The sequence below is a fragment of the Nomascus leucogenys genome, chromosome 7b, assembly GCF_006542625.1.
Source record: "Nomascus leucogenys isolate Asia chromosome 7b, Asia_NLE_v1, whole genome shotgun sequence".
Taxonomy (NCBI): domain Eukaryota; kingdom Metazoa; phylum Chordata; class Mammalia; order Primates; family Hylobatidae; genus Nomascus; species Nomascus leucogenys.
In genome coordinates this window covers 57,209,672-57,234,502 of record NC_044387.1, presented here as the reverse complement: position 1 = coordinate 57,234,502, position 24,831 = coordinate 57,209,672, and the positions used below count along the sequence as shown (strand labels likewise).

Sequence of the window (24,831 nt, the reverse complement as noted above, 5' to 3'; positions counted from 1 at the left end):
ATGGCTCAGGCCTGTAATTCCAGCATTTTGGGAGGCCGAGGCAGGAGATCACTTGAGGCCATGAGTTAAAAATCACCCTGGGCAACAAAGTGAGACCTCAGCAATAAAAATAAATAAATAAATAAATAGTAAATAAGACAATTCAACTAACCATACAAACGGACAATCCTTTCTTTGTATTCTTAAAGGCAAATAATATTTTGTCCTTCTACCTTTTAGAATCCACAACCAGTAGTAACGTATTTCATTAAAATTCCCTTTACTCTTAACATATGAAATGATATGAGACAGATTATGATAAAACCTCCAGTGAATCCAAAGAAAGCAGAAGACTATCTTAACCATTCTAAATATTTTATCCATTTGCCTCCAAAAAGCAACATATATTTAATACATGAGTAATTCTCCAACCCTTATTCCTTTTCCTTCATAGTCTATAAACTGAGTAACAATGGAGATCTTGTTCACCACTACATCTACAGAGCCTATAACCTAACAGTGCCTAGTAAATAGGTGGCACTTAAATATTTATTGTATTATAAGCCTAAGTCTCACAAAGGAAAATGGCAAATATATGAAAAAGATGTTTAAAGGCAGAAGGAATGCTTCAGAGAGCTACTACCTGCTATCAAAAAGAAACTAAAACATGCAAAATTAATTAAAACTTATGGAAGCTATTTTAAATCAGATGGCCACTTTAGAGATGCCTGCTTAATATCATGGACTAATTTTTCAGTACAAGAAGAAAAGTGCTATTCAGGCATACACTGGAATATTAGTGTAAGAAAGCACTATATACCTCTAAAGAAAGTTCTAAACAGTGCCAAGTACAGATGATGCCCCTCAACACTTCCCTTCCAGGTTCATCTCATGCCAAATAACACCAGCGGTTACTAATCTTTTCTAAATTAAACACTTAAACTCACTGCATTAGCAATATGAGGCATTTCGTGATTTCAGAGGGGAAAACAATTTCAAAATAAATTAGCAACTTCTCTGTACCAAGTAATCCTTTGACAGCTATTCAAATCCCATTTAATAGTTAAGAAATGCTATTTACTCATAAGATCTTCAAGCTACACAAAGATCTTACTTATCCATACATATCATGGACACAGTATGTCAATTTACGTATAAATGACTTTTAACAAGTATAAAAGGAAACCAAAAAGGTATTAAATGCACAATATTTTTATAAGCTTCTATTGTTTACCTAGTAACAATGATGGCAATAAAATGTGGAAAAACTATTTGTCCTCATTTGTCAATAAATACTGGCACTATTCCTTTGGTGATGCCAAATATGGCACAAAGACTTGTTCCAGTGAAATAAACCTACTGGTGAACAATAAAGGCTCAAATTATAAGGCAGGTAAAAATTACACATTTTTTTAAAATTGCACATTATGATTAGAAAACATACTAGGTATGTATTGCAACTTTTAATGCAAATCCCAGTGCAATTTTTTTTTTTTTTTAAGAGACGAGTTCTCCCTATGTTGCCCAGGCTGGCCTTGGGCCTTGAACTCCTGGGGTGAAGCAATACTCCCACCTCAGCCTCCCGAGTAGTGAGTAGCTGGGACTACAGGAGCCACCTGGCTTCTTCAGTGCAATTTTTAAAATCTTATACGAAGGATCTTTTCTTGGGTGATCAGGGGAGGTGAAGGGGGTAATATCACTAAGAATACAAAACTGAAGTCTATAGTCCTAAACAATGACCCAACTAAAAACAGACATCTTTGGCTACAGATTTCTTTAAACAATAGATATGAAAATTTAATCCCTCCTTTACATGAAAAATAACCATTTACAACCACTTTTCCTCTTCTAATGTTAAAGCAGGTTTTTAAAAGCACAGTCCTCCTGTTTGAATTATTTCCACATTCTAGTAAATACCAGCTGGTGGGAGCCAATACAGAATCTTTTGCTGAAGATATTGGGATATTATAGAACAAGAACAGAATAATCCATAATTAGTGACATTATATCTTAAAGCTCAAACTACTGCAGTTACAGGGGGCAGTGAGATAGTGCTGGCAATCAACTGTAGGCATTAGGGAGCAATTGGTGAAGTAGCAGATCCAGGGTACTGTTAACAATCCCATTACGAAGACTAAACATTTATTTATTTACATAAAATCCTGTAATGAACAATTAGAACATGAATATCAGCTAAGCCAGGACAAATGGTGCAAAACTGCCCGCAGAATGCAATGTATTAATTTATGAAGTAGCCTATAATAGCCTTTATCATGCAAACCTTATATTTATTTATAAAAAGTTAAATTAGTCTGACCATGATGGAGTAACTTGAGACTAGCCCTTCCACCAAAACTACTAAAAAACTGGACAAGATACATGAAACAGCTATTCTTGGATGCTGGACAATAGACAGCACCGAACTGTGATCCCTGAGAGAAGACAAGCAAATTACCTGTGCCCTATGATTGTCCAAGCTTTGTATTTTGAGGCAGCTTCCAGACCCCAGCCAGAAAGGGAGAAACTGAGAATCTACAGAGGGTTGGAAACCCAATTAGAAACTTAAATGTGTTTCAGAAGGCTGAAGCAGCTGTAATTTGTGAGGCACTATTACATCTTTACTAAATTAGCTGCACATGTATTAGGTGAGATTTCACGAGGGTGGGCAAAGAACAACCACTGGGTAACAAGCAACTACTTGGGAACTATAAACACAACTACCAGAGTTTACACAGGCATTCTCCTTCTGACTGATTAAAGAGACCTTACTAAACTCAGGCCATTCAGCTGAAACCTTTATAAACACGGCTAAACTAGCCCTAGGGCAAAGGCTCCTCTCCAGGCCCAGGTGAACAAAGCTTTAAATAAAAACAAGCCTAATGTTGAATTATGGATTTTCTAACATATCCAAAAGTAAAATGTATGACAATAGCAAAAAGAACAAAAGATAGGAAAATGGAGACATAACACCATAGGATTCTTATACATTCAGTGGTATATAATTTGAAGGCAGAACGTCATAAGTTAAAGGTATCTACTCTAGAGCAGCCGCAGAAAAAATAAAACAAGTATATCTCCACTAAAAGAGGGGATAAGATGAAATATTACAAAATCTTTCATTCAAAAAATGACAGAAAAGAATAGATGGGATGAATAGAAAACAAATGGCAAAATGGTAGACTGAAACCTAACCATATGGATACTCAAACTCAGAGTAAACGCACCATTTAATAACAACAATTAAAAGGAGACTGTCAGCCGGGCGCAGTGGCTCACACCTGTAATCCCAGCACTTTTGGGAGGCCAAGGCGGGTGGATCACCTAAAGTCAGGAGTTCGAGACCAGCTTTGCCAACACGGGGTAAATATACAAAACACAAAATATACAAAAATTAGCCGGGCATGGTGGCAGGCGCCTGTAATCCCAGCTCCTCAGGAGGCTGAGGCAGGAGAATCATCAGGAGGCTGAGGCAGGAGAATCATCAGGAGGCTGAGGCAGGAGAATCACTTGAACCTGGGAGGCGGAGGTTGCAGTGAGCCAAGATCGTACCACTGCACTCCAGCCTGGGTGGCAGAGCGAGACTCCATCTCAATGAATGAACAAATGAGTGAATGAAGGAGGCTGTCAGCCTAAATAAAAAAGCAAGACCTAACTATGTGCTAATTACAAGAAATGCACTGCAAATATATACAGACTAAAAGTAAAAGGATGGAAAAAAATTATGCAAATACTGTGGTAATAAAGCTACAAGAGTTATATTCATGTTAAAGTAGCCTAGGGGATGGCAAATATTATCAAAATAAAGTGGGACAAGTCATTATAAAAGAACGAATTTACTGAGAAGACATAACAATCCTAAATATGTATGCACCTAAAAACAGAACTTCAAAATATATGAGACAAAACTGGTAGAACCAAATATTTGTCTTTTCAAAGACACAAAACATTCACCACAATAGACCATATGCCTTACCACAAAACAAATCTCAAATTCTGAAATCCTGAAAAAAACTGAAATCCTATAGAGTATGTTCTCTGACCACAATAGAATTAAATTAGTAACAATAAAATATCTACAGGAAGTTAAACATCACTTTTATAATTCATAGGCCAAAAAAAGACATTAAAAGAGAAATTAGAAAATATTCAAACTGAATAGTAGTACACAATATGTCATTTTGTGAGCTGCAACTGAAGCACTGCTCAGAGGAAAACTCAGATATTCACAGTATACACAAAAAGGCAAGCCTACACTTACCTCTCTCAGTATTAATTTGAAGTGTTTCACAGACCTAAATGTCAAACAAAGCTATAAACTTCCAGAATAAAATTTAAGAAAATATTAGTGACCTTAGGTTTAGAAACAATTCCTTAGATAGGCTACAAAGGTCATTAACTCAAAAAGAAAAAAAACTACATAAAGATTAAGTTTTTGCTCTCTGAAAGACACTGTTAAGAATGAAAAGGCAAGCCACAAATTACAAGAACATATTTGCAAAACAAGTAATTTGCAAAACCTGTTATAAAGGACTCATATTCAGAACACTTTATGAACTCACAATAAACAAAAAACAACCTACTTTTTTTAATGAGCAAAATATTTGAACAGACACTTCACCAAAGATATATAAATGGCAAATAAGCACATGAAAAGATAATCATCATTAGTCATCTGGAAATTACAAACTAAAACCATGATGATGTATTACTACAGACCCACTAGTATGACTTAAGTTAGTAAGAATGACAATACCAAGCATCAACAAGGATTTGGAGCCCTGGAATTCTCATGCATTGCCAGTGGGAATGCAAAATAGGCCGTTACTTTAAAAACTATAAACACACTTACCCTACAATCCTGCAATTTCTACTCCTGGATTTTTAACCAAGAGAAATGAAAATATATGTCCATACAAAGATCTATGTTGCAAATATTCAGAGGAGCTTTATTCATAATACCAAAAACCGGGCCGGGCGTGGGAGGTTGAGGTGGGCGGATCACGAGCTCAAGAGATTGAGACCAGTCCGGCTAACATGGTGAAACTCCATCTCTACTAAAAATACAAAAAATTAGTCGAGTGTGGTGGCATGAGCCTGTAGTCCCAGCTACTCAGCAGGCTGAGGCAGGAGAATAGCTTTAACCCAGGAGGCGGAGGTTGCAGTTAGCCAAGATCTCGCCACCGCACTCCAGCCTGGGCGACAGAGCGAGACTCTGTCTCAAATAAATAAACCCAAAACCTGGAAAAAACCCCAATATCCATTAACTAGTAAATAAAGGAATTGTGGAATATCCATACAATGGACTACTACTTAGCAATTAAATGGAATAACTACTACTTTTAACAATATGAATGATTCTCAAAGCATTATGCTAAAATGAAAGAGGACAGGCACAAAATAGTATATCCTGTATGATTTCATTTATATTACATCCTAGAAAAAAGGTAAAATTTGTGCAAATTATACCTCTCTAAGGCTGATTTTTTAACCATGTGGCAGCAAAAAATCAAAGGTATACATATGTGCTCTGGTTAAGACAAGTATTTTCCCTAAATCTTAGTTACAGAAGGGCTCTGAGAAGTTAATGACTTGCCCCAAATTAGTAACCAGTGGAAACATGTTTTGGGATATAGATCACTTTACTGTAAACATAAACTTGGAATGTACGCTTTAGCAATGATTAAGATCTGTATAACTAAGACCCTTTGTTTTTGTTTTTGTTTTGAGACGGGGGTCTCGCTGTTACCCAGGCTACGGTGCAGTGGTGCAATCATGGCTCACTGCTGTCTTGATGTCCTGGGCTCAAGCAACTCTCCTACCTCAGCTTCCTGAGTAGCTGGGACTACAGGTGAGCACCACCACAGGTGGATAATTATTATTATTATTATTTTGTAGAGGGGGTCTTGCAATGTTGCCCAGGCTGGTCTCAAACTCCAGGTCTCAAGTGATTCTCTCGCCTTGGCTTCCCAGAATGCTGGGATTACAGGTGTAAGCCACTGTGCCTGGCCGGCTAAGACCCTTTCGATGGAGCTCCAGAACTATGTTTAACTCAAGTATTAAAGGAAGTTTCAATTTACATAGGCAAGCCAGCTAAAACAGTTCAGGCCAAGAGTTGGATGATGTAGCACAGACATCTCAAATACTTAGCTTACCACAATCTTGGCCAATGGTCAAGTTTATTTTGGGACTGGAATATTTAAAAGTCCTTCATATTCTCTGCAACCCCTACACATTGATCCTATTAAAGGCTTCCAATTCTGAATCTTTTAGGTACTCACCTTTCATTCTCACCTAATGCATTACCTCCAGGCAAATGGGGTGGTAAAGAAGAACTGGATTTTGAAAGGCAACATAATGACAACAGCTTATTAAAAAGCAAGACAAGGCCAGGCTTGGTGGCTCATGCCTGCAATCCTCCTAGCACTTTGGGAGGCTGACACAGGAGGATCGCTTGAGTTCTAGATCAGCCTGGCCAACATAGCAAGAATCTATCTCTACTAAAAATTTTAAAATTAGCCAGGCATGGTGGCGCACACCTATAATCCCAGCTACTTGGGAGGATGAGGCAGGAGGATCCTTTGAGCCCAGGAGTTTGAGGTGGCAGTGTGCTACGATCATGCCACTACACTCCAGCCTGGGTGACAAAGCGAGACTTTGTCATTCATTTCTTCATTCACTCATTCATAAACATAAATAAATAATAGACAGGAAAACTGCTCTTAATACCTAATTAACCACACCAACTTTAACCTTAGCATAAAGAAAACAAATTAAGACTTTTCTTCATCTCTATCATCAACTCATTTTGCAGAAGTCTAACATTTAATCCACAAGTGGGCAATCCATGGAACCTAAAGCAATTACTACAAGTTCACTAATGCTTACTATACATACCTCACCTCTTCATTTCCTCTTATCTGACTTTTCACCGAGTTTTTCTCCCCCCTCTTTCTGACCCTTTTATATGGTTATCATAGCTACTTTGTAAGAAAACAATAAAGAGGGTATTTATGCCTAATCAGTGAAAAGTACTGACTTTATATCTTTGCTATTGTACTTATTATGGTGATAAGCTCTTTAAGGGAAACTTCTACACTGTATAAGCATAAATAATGGGAAAGGAATACTGATTTATTCTATACCCATTATGAACACTTTTCCCTCTAAGCCATTGAAAAATGGAAGATACTTTACTATTTTCACTCCACTGATTCTGAATATTATCTCACATAAAAACTGAGTGTACCTATGTATATTAATGTTTACCCTGAGATTAAAGTCCAAACTATTTTTAAATATGTAGAAAGCCCACTGGAGAAATGGTCAGACTAACATTAAATATACTGGTCAAAATTCTCAGTTGTAAGTAAAAAAAAAAACCAAATCAAGCTAATTTACACAAAATTAAAAAAAAATTTTTTGAGACACGGTCTCACTCTGTCACCCAGGCTAGAGTGCAGTATCGTGATCATGGCTCACTGCAACCTTGACCTTCCAAACTCAAGGGACCCTCCCATGTCAGCATCCCAAGTAGCTGGGACCACAGGCGTGTGCTACCACAGCGGGCTAATTTTTTTATTTTTTGTAGAGACAAGTCTCCTTGCGTTGCCCAGGCTGGTCTCCAACTCCTGGGCTCAAGCAATCGTCTTGCCTCAGCCTCCCAAAGTGCTGTGATTACAGGGGCGAGCCACCACACCCAGCCCAAAATCAGAATTTGATGGCTCACAGGATAATGAGATGCTGCATAGAAACAAGGAAAAAAACTTCAGGACCAGGGCCTCAAAGGCACAGTGCCATGGGATCCATCTCTATCTCATGCTCCTCTTTACTTGTTTGGCCTCATTCTGGTTTCATTCTCTTCCACTGCAGACAGACCTCCTGCCTGGGGTAGGGCAGGAATGAAAGAATCTCAAAAACAAGAAATCCAGTGAATGTTCTATTCCTTTTACTAGTATAATTAAGTGTTGGAAGCAGTTCCCTAATGTTCAAAAAATATGATTTAAGGATACAACTTAGGAATTATCAATAATCCTACTAAACGTCAAAGTTAAGAAAATCTAACCCCTGGCACTGAACCACTAACTTATAATTATAGAAAGTCCTGTCACACATGCTCTGGTTTCTCTTCATAATGAATAAATCTTTTTGCCTTTTACTAAAGATTTCCATGGAGAGTTGAGGCCTTGCTTAGGCAGGGGTAAATATGAGAAAGAAAAAAAGTCTTAACAGGTTAAAAAAAAAAAAAGGAAAAGAGGCATAAAAGTCAACTTAATGGGCTTATATATATGACAGTTTAGCAAGAAAGAGGGCAATCTCATTTTAAAAATTTACTCAATAACAGCACAAATCTGAAACTAAAGTGTGAGACTCCTACTTTTGGTTATCATATAGTCGCCACAGTAATGACTAAAATTCATATAGCACTCAACATAGCTAACTATCCCTGAAGAAATGCTTCCTTTCTCAAGAGGTTTAAGTGGAAAGGAATACGAAATTTCTTAACACATCTATGTTCTAAATAACTTTGTTTCAGGAGTAATCACTCTGAAACAACTGAGTGTTAAATAAAAACCAGCAACCCCCAAATCTTTGCTGATCCATCACTTTAACTGATCAGTTTGCTACCAACTACAGTATTTACCTTCCCAGTAACACTTCTAGTTCCATACAAACTGTTTTGTTCTACGTAACTGTACTAGATTTGGATGTACACTCAGAATTTAAACGATGACCTACATTCAGTGGTGTGTGGGTACCTATAAAACACAGAAAAGGGCCCACTTTCTTTTTTGTTGTTGTTTTTTTTTTGTTGTTGTTGTTGTTGTTTTGAGATGGAGTCTCGCTCTGTCGCCCAGGCTGGAGTGCAGTGGCACAATCTCAGCTCACTGAAAGCTCCGCCTCCTGGGTTCACGACATTCTCCTGCGTCAGCCTCCTGAGTAGCGAGTAGCGGGGATTACAGGCACACAGCGCCCGGCTAATTTTTTTGTATTTTTTAGTAGAGACGGGGTTTCACCGTGTTAGCCAGGATGGTCTCGATCTCCTGACCTCATGATCCGCCCGCCTCGGCCTCCCAAAGTGCTGGGATTACAGGCGTGAGCCACTGCACCCGGCCAAAAGGGCCCACTTTCTACTAATTTCTTTCAAGCTCAATCTGAGGCAAGAAAACGATACTCTGTTTTTAACAAGAAGCAAATTTATGTTTATAATAAAGAATTACATACATGGTGATATTATTCCTTAATACAAAGTTCTGTTATATGCTGAGAGACATACTATTTATGAAAAAATTATAAAAATGAAGAGTTACAATTAACAGAGGGGAGAAGTCCAGGTCCTTGCTTACAATTTTAACAGCCAATATGTATAGAGCACTCTTCTAAGTGCTTCACCATTTATTAGTCATTAATCTTACTCAACTCTACAAAGTAGGTAATATTATTATCCTCATTTTATAAAGAGGGAAACTAAGGAGCAGAGAGATAAGGTAACTTGCCCAAGTCATAAAGCTAGCTAATAAATAATTTACAGATGCATGTTTAAACCATAAAAGAAATTAAGTAGGAACAACACATATACAGCAAATACAAAAACAAGAGAAAAGTCAAAGCAGTCAATCTCAAAAAGGCAGAAAAGCAACATAAATTAAGAAACTAATTTTTTCTCTCAGTGCAATGAAACCAGGTCCATATCACTGGGGGTTGGGGGAGTAGGGAAAATAATCTGTGTTCTCAAATTATACAAAAATCTCAAAAAAAGTAACATATTTCTTGTGGGCCAGGCACAGTAAGCCCAGGAGTTTGAGACCAGTCTGGGCAATACGGCAATACCCAGTCTCTACAAGAAATAAAAATTCAGCTGAGCATGGTGGAGGCTAAATTGGGAGGATGGCTTGGGCCTGGGAGGGTCGTGGGAGTCTGGAAGGTCAAGGCTGCAGTAGACTGTGCCACTGCACTCCAGCCTGGGAAACAGGGTGAGAATTTGTCTCATAAAAAAAAAAGAAAAAGAAAAGAAAAATTAACATATTTCTTAAATAAATAAAAGCACTCAACTTTTGGGAAGCACATTCTGGAGAAAATGTGTATTAAATAAATGACAGCACTTTGGAAACTAACTTTTCATTCCTAAATATGCTTTAAAGAATACAGCAAACAGCTAAAAGCAATCCTTCATAATTTTATCATGTTTAGCACTTTTTACTGAGAAACAGAAAGTTCTACAATAATCAAAGTGGATCAATCTATCACTGTGGTATACATAGTCACTTAGTCTTATCTCTGAAAAATATTTTCAGATTATGTAAATGTTTTATCTCGAGATAACCTTCAACAAAATGAAAAAGACATATTCCTGCTATTTCTGCCAAGGGTCAACAATCAATTTGTGGTACTGATAAAAGAAGATTAATTTGCCACCTAGAACAACATATAGCCATGAAATTCAATTTAGAAACAGAGCTGCAATCACTCTAATCCAACAAAACAATCAACAGTTACTATCTATTTCACAGTACTGAAGCAAATCCACTTTCATTCTATTTTTACTCCTGAAGTGTGCCATGCTAGTAAGCAAAGGGTCTGTTCCTCAAAACTGAAATGATTCTGGTCTTGCTTTGGTTTCTTCTGGTCTGTTCTAGTAGGAAGCAGTAGCTACAATGTCTGACATGAACATGATACTCGTGCTTACTACTAAACTATGTATATTCCCTTAGCTCTAGAAAACTAATACGGCATTGAGCTTCTTGAGTTACCCTCAGGCACTATAAGGCTGTTCTCATCCAGGTCCGTAGAAGGAAAGCTTCCACCACCATTACTCCCATTCTGAATCCTCAACTTGTTTCCCACCCCCAGGTTTTACAAGGTTGTTAGGAAAAAAAATCTTACTTGCACCCGACTGTGGAAGTCCTTCCTACCTATATACCATTACTCTTAGGAGGTACAAGCAAGATCTCATCTAGATTTCTTGGCTGCCTTTTACCAATGTAATCATAGCATGAAGCTTTGAAATGTGAGATCCTGAAACAGGTCACTCCTTTCAAAGTGTCTATCATTACTCCTTGGTGAGTCAGCTGCTGGACTGCTGCCAGTGTGCTCTTTGTTGGCTTTATCATGAAACCATATTCCTGTAGAGCTGGAAAGGTGGCCAAAACACTGCATTTCAAAAGACTCCTTCAAAGTGTGTATCAAAAAAAAAGATACAGATACACATCCAAGCAAGCCATTCACTTGTTTTAGTAAGAGAGGGAATGAATTATACAAAGGAGGTTAAATAGTTTTGTTAAAAGATTCTCTTATTTGCAAGTATCCAAAAATATCCTGTAAAATCACTTGATAATTTTGAGTAGATTTTATGCAAATAGGTACATTTAAAATTTTCTATGCCCTTGAGGAAAGAAAACTCAACTTTTCTGTCTCAGGTAAGAACTCTGAAGTTAAGTAAAAGCTTGAGATACTCAAGGATTCTCTGATGGTCCATCAACTATCGGTGAAGGGTGAAAACATCTACTCATTACTAAGTAGCTTAGGAATGGGTTTTAGAGGAACCCATCAATAAAAAAGTTTGTAATTTTTTTTTTTTTTTTTTTTGAGACGGAGTCTCGCTCTGTCGCCCAGGCTGGAGTGCAGTGGTGTGCAGTGGTGCTATCTCGGCTCACTGCAAGCTCTGCCTCCCGGGTTCACGCCATTCTCCTGCCTCAGCCTCCCGAGTAGCTGGGACTACAGGCGCCCACCACCACGCCCGGCTAATTTCTTGCATTTTTTTAGTAGAGACAGGGTTTCATTCTGTTAGCCAGGATGGTATCGATCTCCTGACCTCGTGATCCACCCGCCTCAGCCTCCCAAAGTGCTGGGATTACAGGTGTGAGCCACCGCACCCAGCCAAATTTTGTAATTTTTAGGGGGTTTTTGGATTTTGTTTGTTTGAGACCAAGTCTCACTCTGTCACCTGGGCTGGAATGCAGTGGTGCAATCTCAGCTCACTGCAACCTCCGCCTCCTGGTTTAAGCAATTCTCCTGCCTCAGCCTCCCAAGTAGCTGGGATTACAGATGCATACCACCATGCCCAGCTAATTTTTGTGTTTTTAGTAGAGACGGGGTTTCACCATGTTGGCCAGGCTGCTCTCGAACTCCTGGCCTCAAGTGATCCATCTGCCTCTGTCTCCCAAAGTGCTGGGATACAGGCATGAGCCATCACACCAGCTAAATTTTTAATTTTTATAAGGTGAAACGATGTTCAGAATGGGGAAAGGGGGAGTGGATATAGGGCAACTCAAGTAGTTCCACAGTACAGGAATGAAAAAGCTCCTAGCTCTGAATAAAATAATGGATAGTAACAATGCTTTCAGGGTATAAAAAGTGAGACAGGCCGGGCACGCTGGTTCACCCCTATAATCCCAGCACTTCGGGAGGACGAGGGAGACGGATCACTTGAGGTCAGGAGTTGGAGACCAGCCTGGCCAACATGGTGAAACTCCGTCTCTATTAAAAATACAAAAAAATTAGCTGGGTGTGGTGGCACACGCCTGTAATCCCAGCTACTAGGGAGGTTGAGGCAGGAGAACTGCTTGAACCCGGGAGATGGAGATTGCAGTGAGCCAAGATGGCACCACTGCACTCCAGCCTGGGCAACAAAGCGAGACTCCGTCATAGACAGATAGATTAGATAGATTAGATAGATAGATAGATAGATAGACAGACAGACAGACAGATAGATGGATAGATAAATGTGAGACAAATATATTCGTGTATGGTACTGGTCTCTTTAGAAGACACCAAAGTTTTTCCTATAAACTTTGAAAACAAGCCTGGCACAGTGGTACACACCTAGTCCCGGTTACCTGGGAGGCTGAGACAGGAGGACTGCTTGATCCAAGGAGTTAAAGGCCAGCATAGAAAACATAGTGAGAACCCCATCTCAAAAGAAAAACAAAAAAAAATGCCATCCTGAGCAAATGCTCTGGATGAATCTAGACTTTCAGATGCTCAGAACTTGTTTGACATTTGTCAGTAAAAGGATATATAATGACTTTGAAAAAAGTTAATATGTAACAGCTAATATATAAAAGGTTAACAGGTTTAGGAAACTTGCCATAACTTAAAATATGCTTTTGCAAGTGTTTAGTGCACAAATTTAAAATATGCACCAAAACCCCATAAAATTGTTTTAATATCCAAAACGGGGAAAGCTGGAAAACTACAGTAATAAAAGATGCAAGTTCAAAAACACCGAATACATAAAATACATAATTCCACATAGCAGCTATTATATTAAAGGCAAGATATTCCCCAACAAGTAAATTCAAACAACTTCATTTAATTTAAAATGCTTGAAAGAACATTACCTTACATCAACGAAGTACCTTATCCAAAGGAAAGGACTCAGGCACCAAAGGATACAGCCCTGTAACTTATACTTCTGAATTCCCTAGCCTTTAAGACTAACACACATGGTAAAAGGGCTCAACTATGAAACTTTATCGAAATGTTTGTAGCATCAACTACTATATATCAACTCTGATACAAATATCAACTGAAATTTTAAGGAGAGGGACCACCCTTTTATTTACACGGTTGTCCTTTGAACAACAGGGGTTTGAACTGCACAGGTCCACTCATGTGTGGATTTCCTTTAACCAAATGTGGATGGAAAAAGTATTCTCGGGATGTGAAACCTATATATACAGCAGGCCGAGGGCTAGCTTTTCATATAGGCAGGTTCCACAGGGGCAACTGGGGGACTTAAGTTTGCCCAGATTTTGGTGTATGTGGGGGTCCTGGAACCCATCCCCCAAGTATACCAAGGATATACTGTAGTAGGATATATGCTGACTTTCTGTATTATTTTCTGTGTAACCACTAAAAATGAAAAATGTATGATAAGCTTCTTACTCTATTCTGATGTAACAATAGCTCTAACAATCATAACAGAGGATAGCAAATTGGTATGTTTAAATCTTGGTAGAAATGTAAATTTCCATATGCCATCTGTGATCGTGATCAAAAAGTTTTCGTCCAATACTGGTCCTCCGACTCAACCCTGTCCTAAAGCTCCAACTGTCTAACACACTTGTAACTTAATTGTCTAACTGCTACCATGTTTAAAACCAAGACACACACATACACACGACACACACATACACACAACACACACACATACCCCTCTGAACACTGTCCATCTTCCTGCTAAAATCAACTCCCCTTGCTAATTATTCTATCATCTGAATATTTTTGCTTCTTACATTTATTGTCTTTCAACTCAACACAGATCCTTAGGGGAAAGAGGATGTGTAACTGTTGTGTTATCACTGTAATAACAGTAGAAAAAACCACAATTAGCAAATACTGAGTGCTTACTATTGGTTATCTAATATTATAAGCACCTGCTGAATTCTCACAAGAGCCCTAAGAGGTATTATTGTTATCCCCATTTTATTTTATTTTTTTTTTTTTGAGACGGAGTCTCGCTGTCGCACAGGCTGGAGTACAGTGGCGCAATCTCGGCTCACCGCAGGCTCCATCCCCTGGGGTTCACGCCATTCTCCTGCCTCAGCCTCCACAGTAGCTGGGACTACGCCCGCCACCTCGCCCGGCTAATTTTTTGTACTTTTAGTAGAGACGGGTTTTCACCGTGTTAGCCAGGATGGTCTCGATCTCCTGACCTCGTGATCCGCCCGCCTCGGCCTCCCAAAGTGCTGGGATTACAGGCGTGAGCCACCGCGCCCGGCCTGTTATCCCCATTTTAAACCGGAGACTCAGAGAAGTTAAAGAACCTCCCTAAGATCACAAAGAGGTAAGTGGTAGAACCACAATTCAAACCCAAGCCTGAGCTCTTATTCACAACAGTAAACTGCAAAAGTGGAAACAGCATCCAACTTGATGTCTGGACTCAAGTACTATTTCAGCTACTCACTAGCAGTGCAACCTCAGGTAAGTCCTGACAGCTATGAAACACAATTTACTTAACAATATATAGCCTGCCGTGCCTACTTCACAAGGTAGCAATGAAGATTAAGTGGGCAACTGATAAAGCTAATTAAAATTCTATTTGTATTACTAATCCCACAGTTGCTACCTCCATACTCCCATGGTGTTAATTTTGGCAACCCTATCCTGGAATTCTAGACTTGGATCACCAACATTGTCTCAGTTAAAGTAAAGAGCTGCAAGTCTTGTCCACATCAGACAGCCACATATAGAAGACCAACTGTTAACCTGCAATACCCATTACTGGCAAAACTGGGCAGGTATTTCCAGGCAGGTATTTTAATGTCAAATAGCCAAAAATAATGATAGCCTACAAATGAGATACCTGTTCACCAAATGACCATATTTCAAGTGTAATATCCCTTGGTTCCAAACACAATATTCACGTACATTAATGAGAAAAGCTCTGTAGTTCTAGTACCTCTGTACACCTAGCACCTCAATTATATAATACATTTAAACTGAGGGCTTAAACTAAGATTCCATATTACACAAAAGAAATGGCTGGGCAAGGTGGCTCACACCTGTGATCCCAGCACATTGAGAGGCTGAGGCAGGCGGATCTCTTGAGCCCAGGAGTTCAAGATGGGCAACATGACGCAACCCCATCTCTACATACATACAAAAAAAACCACAAAAATTAGCCAGGCGTGGTGGCATATTCCTACAGTCCCAGCACCCAGGAGGCTAAGTTGGGAGGATCACCTGAGCCCAGGAGGTTGAGGCTGCAGTGAGCCATGATTGCACCACTGCACTCCAGCCTGAGTGACAATAAGACCCTGTCTCAAAAAAAAAAAAAAAGAAAAAGAAAAAAAAGAAAAAGAAAAAAAGAAAATCAAAAACACTACTATTCTCTGAAACGTCAAACCACCTACGGCCTCTGTAGTCTGACTCAGGGTTGGAACTGGAACCTCAAAAAATTAACTTGCAAAAATGGCCTGCAAACTCTTTTCTTTTTTTTTTTTTTATTTTTTTTATTTTTTTGAGATAGAGTCTCATTCCGTCACCCAAGCTGGAGTGGACTGGCACAGTCTCGGCTCACTACAGTCTCCGCCTCCTGGGTTCAAGTGATTCTCATGCCTCAGCCTCCAAGTAGCTGGGATTACAGGCACATGCCATCACGCCCGGATAATTTTTGTGTTTTTAGTAGAGACAAGATTTCACCATGTTGCCTAGGCGCTGGCCTCGAACTCCTGACCTCAAGTGATCTGCCCTCCTCGGCCTCCCAAAGTGCTAGGATTACAGGCGTGAGCCACCACATCCAGCCTGCAATCTCTTTTCTAAGGTAAAAAGGTCTCATCTATTTATCTTGGCCTCAGATTGCTGCAAAAAGAAAGCTCACTACATAGGAACAAAGAAGATAATTTATTAACGTAGGTAATCAACCTAAGTTTTATGTCTTATTCGCATGAAACTCTGCTTATCAATATTAATACCTCCAGCCATCTTGGGGGAGGTGAGGGGAGGAGAGGAGAAGAAAAAGGAATTCCGTAGTGCTAAAATTTTTCCCAAATATTTTTTACTTACAAACTTTCATAACCAGACAGGCACAGTGGCTCACGCCTGTAATCCCAGCACTTTGGGAAGCCAAGACAGGTGGATCACAAGGTCAGGAGTTCAAGACCAGCCTGGCCAATATCATGAAACCCCATCTCTACTAAAAATACAAAAAAATTAGCTGGGCGTGGTGGTGGGCACCTGTACTCCCAGGTACTCAGGAGGCTGAGACAGGTGATTGCGCCACTGCACTACAGCCTGGGCGACAGAGTGAGACTCCATCTCAAAAAAAAAAAAAAAACTTTCATAACCAACTATATAACCATTCTACTACTTAGAGGAACAAAAAAGTCAATGATTTACAATTTAAAAGCTACTAAAAATATAAAATATGAAATTATGCACTAAGGAGTTTTATATATAAATTTACCCATTAAACAAGTATGTGTGTGTACTTCAATTTAAAAAAATTCTAATGACTGGAGGCCAGGAGTTCAGGATCGGCCTGGACAACATGGTGAAACCCTGTCTTTGCTGGGAATACAAAAATTAGTCAGGCATGGTAGCATATGCCTGTAATCCCAGCTACTCGGGGGCTGAGGCATGAGAATTGCTTAAACCGCTTCCTTCCTTCCTTCCTTCCTTCCTTCCTTCCTTCTCTTTCTTCCTTCCTTCCTTCCTTCTCTTTCTTCCTTCCTTCCTCTTCTTTCTTCGTTCCTTCTGTGGCCCGGGCTGCAATCTACTCAGCTCGCTGCTGCCCGTGCCGCAGACTGCCTGGGACTGCCGCCGCGCGCCACCGCTGCCGGCTTTTTCTCGTTTGGCTGCAGGCGCGCGGTCGCCATGTTGGCCACGCTGATCACCAGCTCCTGACGCCGAGTGCTCTGCCCGCCTCAGCCTCCCGAGCCCCTGCCCGGCCACCACCCCGTCTGGGAGGTGGGGAGCGCCTCTGCCCGGCCGCCCCGTCCGGGAAGAAGTGAGGAGCGCCTCTGCCCGGCCGCCCCGTCCGGGAAGAAGTGAGGAGCGCCTCTGCCCGGCCGCCCCGTCCGGGAAGAAGTGAGGAGCGCCTCTGCCCGGCCACCCCGTCTGGGAAGTGAGGAGCACCTCTGCCCGGCCGCCCCATCCGGGAAGAAGTGAGGAGCGCCTCTGCCCGGCCGCCCCGTCTGGGAAGTGAGGAGCGCCTCTGCCCGGCCACCCCGTCTGGGAAGAAGTGAGGAGCGCCTCTGCCCGGCCACCCATCGTCTGGGAAGTGAGGAGCGCCTCTGCCCGGCCGTCCCGTCTGGGAAGTGAGGAGCGCCTCTGCCCGGCCACCCCGTCTGGGAAGAAGTGAGGAGCGCCTCTGCCCGGCCGCCCTGTCTGGGAAGAAGTGAGGAGCGCCTCTGCCCGGCTGCCCCATCTGGGAAGTGAGGAGCGCCTCTGCCCGGGCGCCCCGTCCGGGAAGAAGTGAGGAGCACCTCTGCCCGGCCGCCCCGTCCGGGAAGAAGTGAGGAGCACCTCTGCCCGGCCGCCCCGTCTGGGAAGAGGTGAGGGGTACCTCTGCCCGGCTGCCCCGTCTGGGAAGTGAGGAGCGCCTCTGCCCGGCCGCCCCGTCTGGGAAGTGAGGAGCGCCTCTGCCCGGCCACCCACCGTCTGGGAAGTGAGGAGCGCCTCTGCCCGGCCGTCCCGTCTGGGAAGTGAGGAGCGCCTCTGCCCGGCCACCCACCGTCTGGGAAGTGAGGAGCGCCTCTGCCCGGCCACCCACCGTCTGGGAAGTGAGGAGCGCCTCTGCCCGGCCACCCACCGTCTGGGAAGTGAGGAGAGCCTCTGCCCCGCCACCCATCGTCTGGGAAGTGAGGAGCGCCTCTGCCCGGCCGCCCCGTCTGGGAAGTGAGGAGCGCCTCTGCCCGGCCACCCACGTCTGGGAAGTGAGGAGCGCCTCTGCCCGGCCACCCACCGTCTGGGAAGTGAGGAGCGCCTCTGCCCGGCCACCCCGTCTGGGAAGTGAGGAGCGCCTCTGCCCGGCCGCCCCGTCCGGGAAGAAGTGAGGAGCGCCTCTGCCCGGCCGCCCCGTCCGGGAAGAAGTGAGGAGCGCCTCTGCCCGGCCGCCCGTCTGGGAAGTGAGGAGCGCCTCGGCCCGGCCGCCCCGTCTGGGAAGTGAGGAGCGCCTCTGCCCGGCCGCCCCGTCCGGGAAGAAGTGAGGAGCGCCTCTGCCCGGCCGCCCCATCCGGGAAGAAGTGAGGAGCGCCTCTGCCCGGCCGCCCCGTCTGGGAAGTGAGGAGCGCCTCTGCCCGGCCGCCCCGTCTGGGAAGTGAGGAGCGCCTCTGCCCGGCCGCCCCGTCTGGGAAGTGAGGAGCGCCTCTGCCCGGCCACCCACCGTCTGGGAAGTGAGGAGCGCCTCTGCCCGGCCGTCCCGTCTGGGAAGTGAGGAGCGCCTCTGCCCGGCCACCCACCGTCTGGGAAGTGAGGAGCGCCTCTGCCCGGCCACCCACCGTCTGGGAAGTGAGGAGCACCTCTGCCCGGCCACCCCGTCTGGGAAGTGAGGAGCGCCTCTGCCCGGCCGCCCCATCTGTGAAATGAGGAGCGCCTCTGCCCGGCCGCCCCGTCCGGGAAGAAGTGAGGAGCGCCTCTGCCCGGCTGCCCCGTCCGGGAAGAAGTGAGGAGCGCCTCTGCCCGGCCGCCCCGTCTGGGAAGTGAGGAGCGCCTCTGCCCGGCCGCCCCGTCCGGGAAGAAGTGAGGAGCGCCTCTGCCCGGCCGCCCCGTCCGGGAAGAAGTGAGGAGCGCCTCTGCCCGGCCGCCCCGTCCCCCCCCCCCCGTCCGGGAAGAAGTGAGGAGCGCCTCTGCCCGGCCGCCCCGTCGGGAAGTGAGGAGCGCCTCGGCCCGGCCGCCCCGTCTGGGAAGTGAGGAGCGCCTCGGCCCGGCCGCCCCGTCTGGGAAGTGAGGAGCGCCTCTGCCCGGTCACCCATCGTCTGGGAGGTGAGGAGCGCCTCTGCCCGGCCACCCATTGTCTGGGAAGTGAGGGGCGCCTCTGCCCGGCCACCTATCGTCTGGGAAGAAGTGGGGAGCGTCTCTGCCTGGCCGCCCCGTCTGGGAAGTGAGGAGCGCCTCTGCCCCGTCGCCCCGTGTCTGGGAAGAAGTGAGGAGCGCCTCTGCCGGGCTGCTCCGTCTGGGAGGTCTACCATGGAGGCCAGAAGCAATGTGGGGGCTGGACGTGGTGGCTCACACCTGTGGTCCCGGCACTCTGGGGGGCGAGGCGGGTTGATCACTTCGGGCTAGGAGTTCGAGACCAGTCTGGCCAACTTGGCGAAACGTGAAAAATACAACAGACAAACCAACCAACCAACTCAGTGACAACAAAACAGGTCTACCCTGGAGTCATACTCTAATTTTTTCTATTTTCCTCCCTTTCTGATCCTTTATCCCACTTTCTTTTTCTTCCTCTTCCTTCTCCCTCTTCTTTGTCAAATAGAGGATTGAGTTATTATCACTGATCCACATAAAGTCCCTCTCTACCTTATTTTAACTCCCACCCCCCATTTCTATTCCCCGACTTCCCATGTGTAACCTTCCTAATATGTTTGATACGCATCTTTTTGTTTGTATGTATTCTTAGAAAATGTTTATTGTTTTTGTGTGCAAAAAAAATTAATAAAAAAAAAAAACAAGAGGAAAAAAAAAAAAATTCTAATGACTTACAGTTTATACTGTAAGATTATTTATACAAACAGATTATTCTCATTCCAGAGTGGGCTTTTTCAGGGATGAAGTTTACTAAGGAATTTTTTTTTTTTTTTTTTTTGAGACAGACTCTCGCTCCATTGCCCAGGCTGGAGTGCAGTGGCGCCATTTCGGCTCACTGCAAACTCCGCCTCCCAGGTTCACGCCATTCTCCTGCCTCAGGCTCCCAAGCAGCTGGGACTACAGGTGCCCGCCACCTCGCCCAGCTAATTTTTTTGTATTTTCAGTAGAGACGGGGTTTCACCGTGTTAGCCAGGATGGTCTTGATCTCCTGACCTCGTGATCCACCCGCCTCGGCCTCCCAAAGTGCTGGGATTACAGGCGTGAGCCACCGTGCCTGGCCTACTAAGCAATTTATAATGTTCTGTGAAAATCACCAGCTTTTTCAGGTTCTCTAATAAAGTTATAAAAGTTCTAGGCACCATATTTTTTTAAACCATAAAAAAAAATACATGGGCACATGTGTATGTATGCATGCATGAATGCTTTTATGGCAGTTTTATTTGTAATTACCAAAAACTGGAAACAACTCAAATGAACTGGGGAATGAACACAGAAGCTGTTGTACATCCATACAATGGAATGCTCCTAACCAACAGAAAGTAATTACTGATACATAAAAACATGGATGAATCTCAAAATACATTCGGTTAAATAAAAGATATCAGTCTCAAGAAGCCACATACTGAGTCAAGCAGGAGGATCCCTTGAGACCAGGAGCTTGCGGCCAGCATAGGCAATATAACAAGACCTCCCATTTCTATTAAACAAACAAAAATTAAAACAAAAAGGCTAAATACTGCATGATTTTGTTTACATGGAAATTCTGAAAAAAAGACAATACAACAGAGAAAAAACAGATCAGTGGTTGCCAGAGACTAGAGGTGAGGAAATGGGCTGACTACAGAAAGGGTCATGAGGAAATTTTTTGAGGAACTACCTGTATCTTGATCACAGTGGTTGCAAAACTAGATGTGTTTCCCAACCTCACAGAACCATACTCAAATATACCTTAATAAAAATAATTTTCAACCATACATATGATAGAATCTTAATTATTGCTCTAATACCAAGACCAAATAGATACTGCTTAAACCACTGAAGCAAGAACACTAAACTTTGGTCTGATCTGCCTCCAAGTTTGAAAACTCCCTTCCATTAACATTTTGCCTAAAAATTAAACAATATTTGTAAATTAGTCACAAAATCCTTTAAGATTAAAATATATATATATTCTTAAAGAAAACCACCTAGTGCTTACATCCTAGTCATTTTAGGAGAAAATTAAGGGAATAAAGCCCAAGTAATAAATATTAACATCAATCTTTTCCAGAATCATCATGGTCAAAACAAATGAGACTCTTCTAATTTTGGTTCAAAATACCAAAATTTTTACTTCAAAAACTAACAGATTATTATAAAATCTTAACATTTGCCTAAAAGTCTTTATGTGTTTTCACATAACTAGGCAGTATAACAAAAAAAGAGCATAGGCTTAGGCTGGACACAGTGGCTCACACCTGTAATCCCAGCATTTTGGGAGGCCAAGGCAAACCACTTGAGTCCAATGGAAAAACCCCATCTCTATAAAATACACACAAAAAATTAGCTGGGTGTGGTGGCACACACCTGTAGTCCCAGCTACTTAGGGGGATGAGGCAGGAGGATGACTTGAGCCTCGAAGGCAGAGGCTGCAGTGAGCAAGGTCATGCCACTCACTCCATCCTGGGTGACAGAATGAGACCCTTTCTCAAAAAAAATTTTTTTTAAAGCACAGGCTCAAGAACTCAACCCACCTAGGCAAATTATTTAACTTAATTTTGCCTCAATTGTCTCATCAGTAAAATTGGGATAATTTTACCTACCTCTGGGAATAATCCTAGACTATTAAATGAGTTAATACATGTATTATAATAAATCACAGGGTAGTGCCTGGCATAGTTAACTAAGCCCCAATACTAACCTAATATAAATGAATCTAATATCAATAATCACCAGCTGTGTAGTCTTTGTATCCCACAATTCTGCTCTGTAAGGTAAGTGGCCTAAATTCAATGGCCTACATAAAGACCTATTTAGTAACAGTACTCTATATTCCTATTATTTTACCAGAATTTCACCTACCTAATTCAGTTTGCAAAAGAAAGGTTAAGTATTATACCTCTTATACAAAAAAAAGTGAGGTCTAAATAAGTTAAATGACTTACCCAAAGAAACAGTAATGTGAAGGCAGAGCCAAGATGAGGTTTTGGTGTTCTGAGATTCCTTAAAACTTTGTCTTCTCCAGAATTTTTAGCCCTCCATCAACTCCTTCCCTCCTAACAAAGACATAGGTATAATGCACCCCAAAAAACCTCCAATTTAATAATTTTAAAACTTCATTATGCTATACATTTGATTTGTGCACTCTTCTGTATGTTTGTTTTGTATCATAATAAAAAGGTTAAATGGCTTATCATTAAGTGTATTCACATATGAAGAGAAGTAGTGGAAAAGTTACATCAAAAGCTAAAAGACGACGAACTCAGCAGATTATGTTCTTTAAAATTTTGTGAGAGGCAAAAGTTTTTAACTGAGGTATAATATACATACGAAGAAGTGCACCCTTCCTAAGTCTACTACTCGATGATTCTCATAAACTGAACACAACCATGAAATCACAACCCAGATCAAGACACAGAACATTAGCAGCATACCTACAATCTCCCCTGTCCTCACCAAAGATAACCATTATTCTGATTTCCATTCCCATCTGTTAGTTTTGTCCGTTTTTTAAGCTTTACAGAAATGGAGTGCTCGCTTCAGCAGCACATATACTAAAATTGGAACAATACAGAGAAGATGAGCGTGGTCCCTGCACAAGAATGACATGCAAATTGGTGAGGCTTTCCATCTTTCTTATTACAGTAGTATTATTTAATATCCAAAAAACAATGATCAATATGAAGAATGGGATGAACTAATCAATACTGTGATTGAAGACAACAGCATTATTTGCCTGGGAAACTGAAGACAAAACAACTAGAAAACTATTAAAACTGTTGAAGGAGTCAATTTGCTACTTATGGAATAAACACATACTCTATTCACAATAACATATACTATATACTATGGAATTAAAATCGTATTTCTGGCTGGGCACAATGGCTCACGTCTATAATCCCAGGCCAAGGTGGGAGGATCACTGGAGCTCAGGAGTTCAAGACCAGCAGGGGCAACACAGCGAAATTTCCAAAGAATAGGACTAACTACACTCTACGTACAGCATCTACATGTGGACAAACATGAGTGTTTCCTGATTAAATAACCTAAGTGTCATCTCCATGAATGCATGTATACAACTTTGTTGGATTGAAGGCTCCTCATCTCAACCCCACTGGAGGTAAACGCTATAAATGTAAGTAATTCAAGAAAGTCTCATCCAAATTAACTCAAGTAAAACAAAAACAAAATAAGAAAAATTTGCCCCATCAAGATAATGTTATAAAATGTGTAACTACTGTCTTTATCAGTGACTCACTTATAAAGTAGATCTGAACTATGGATTACTACTACTTACTTTCATTAAAAAAAAAACCAATGTGAGATATTTTTGTAAATTTTCTTTACCCAAAGGTTCGCTGCAGCGGTAAAAAAAAGAACAAAATCATGTCCTTTGCAGCAACATGATGCAGCTGGAGATCATCATTCTAAACTAAACATTGGGTAAACATGGACGTAAACATGGGAACAATAGATACAGGGAACTAACAGAGAGGAGAGGATGGGAAGGCGTGAAGGTTCAAAACTACCTACTAGGGCTGGATACGGTGGCTCACGCCTATAATACCAGCACTTTGGGAGGCCGAGGTAGGTGGATTGCTTGAGTCCAGGAGTTCGAGGCAGCCTGGGTAACAGGGCGAAACCCAGTCTTTACAAAAAATACAAAAATTAGCAGGGCATGGTGGCCCACCACTGTAGTCTCAGCTACCCAGGAGGCTGAGCTAGGAGAATGGACTGAGCCTGACAGGTCAAAACTGCAGTGACCAGTGATCGCAACATTGCACTCCAGCCTGAGGGACAGAGACCTACCCTGTCTCAAAAAACTTAAAACTATCTAGTGGGTGCTATGCTTACTACCTGGGTGATGGGATCAATTGTACCCCAAACCTCATGCAATATACCCATGTAACAAACCTGCACACTATCATGATTGGGAGAAAAAGAGCTAATTTAGAACAATATATATAGCTTGACCCAATTTGAGGAAAAAGTTTACCTTTGTATATTTGTTGAAAACAACTATCAATAAAGAACTAAAATTGTGTACTATTCATTCATATGACTGAGTACTATACAGCTATTAAAATTAATGAAGTAAGGCAAGTGCAGTGGCTCACACTTGTAATCCCAGCTACTCAAGAGGCTGAGGCTCGAGAATCACTTGAACCTGGGAGACAGAAGTTGCAGTGAGCCAAGATTGTGCCACTGTACTACAGCCTGGGTGACAGAGCAAGATTCTGTTTCAAAAAATAATAATAATAATACATATCTATCAACATGTCATTTTTCAAATTATAGAAAGTATGTACTAAAATATCACATAAATTTGAAACACAATACTACATAAAATAGATATAGATATTTGTAGGAAGAATATAAGTGCATGAGCTAAAAAGATAAATA

At 42.2% G+C, this 24,831-nt stretch overlaps 1 protein-coding gene, 1 non-coding gene and 1 pseudogene across 5 annotated transcripts in view; 2 read left to right on the top strand and 1 right to left on the bottom strand.

Moving 5' to 3' along the window:
• The window catches only part of MTMR3 (myotubularin related protein 3), a 152,976-nt gene that overhangs the window by 112,854 nt on the left and 15,291 nt on the right, over positions 1-24,831 (bottom strand). The window lies entirely within an intron of this gene.
• On the top strand, positions 8,101-8,155 carry LOC115836217 (annotated as a pseudogene).
• Positions 22,959-23,065, top strand: LOC115836227. The gene has a single exon (XR_004031192.1). It is a non-coding gene; the product is annotated as a U6 spliceosomal RNA (small nuclear RNA).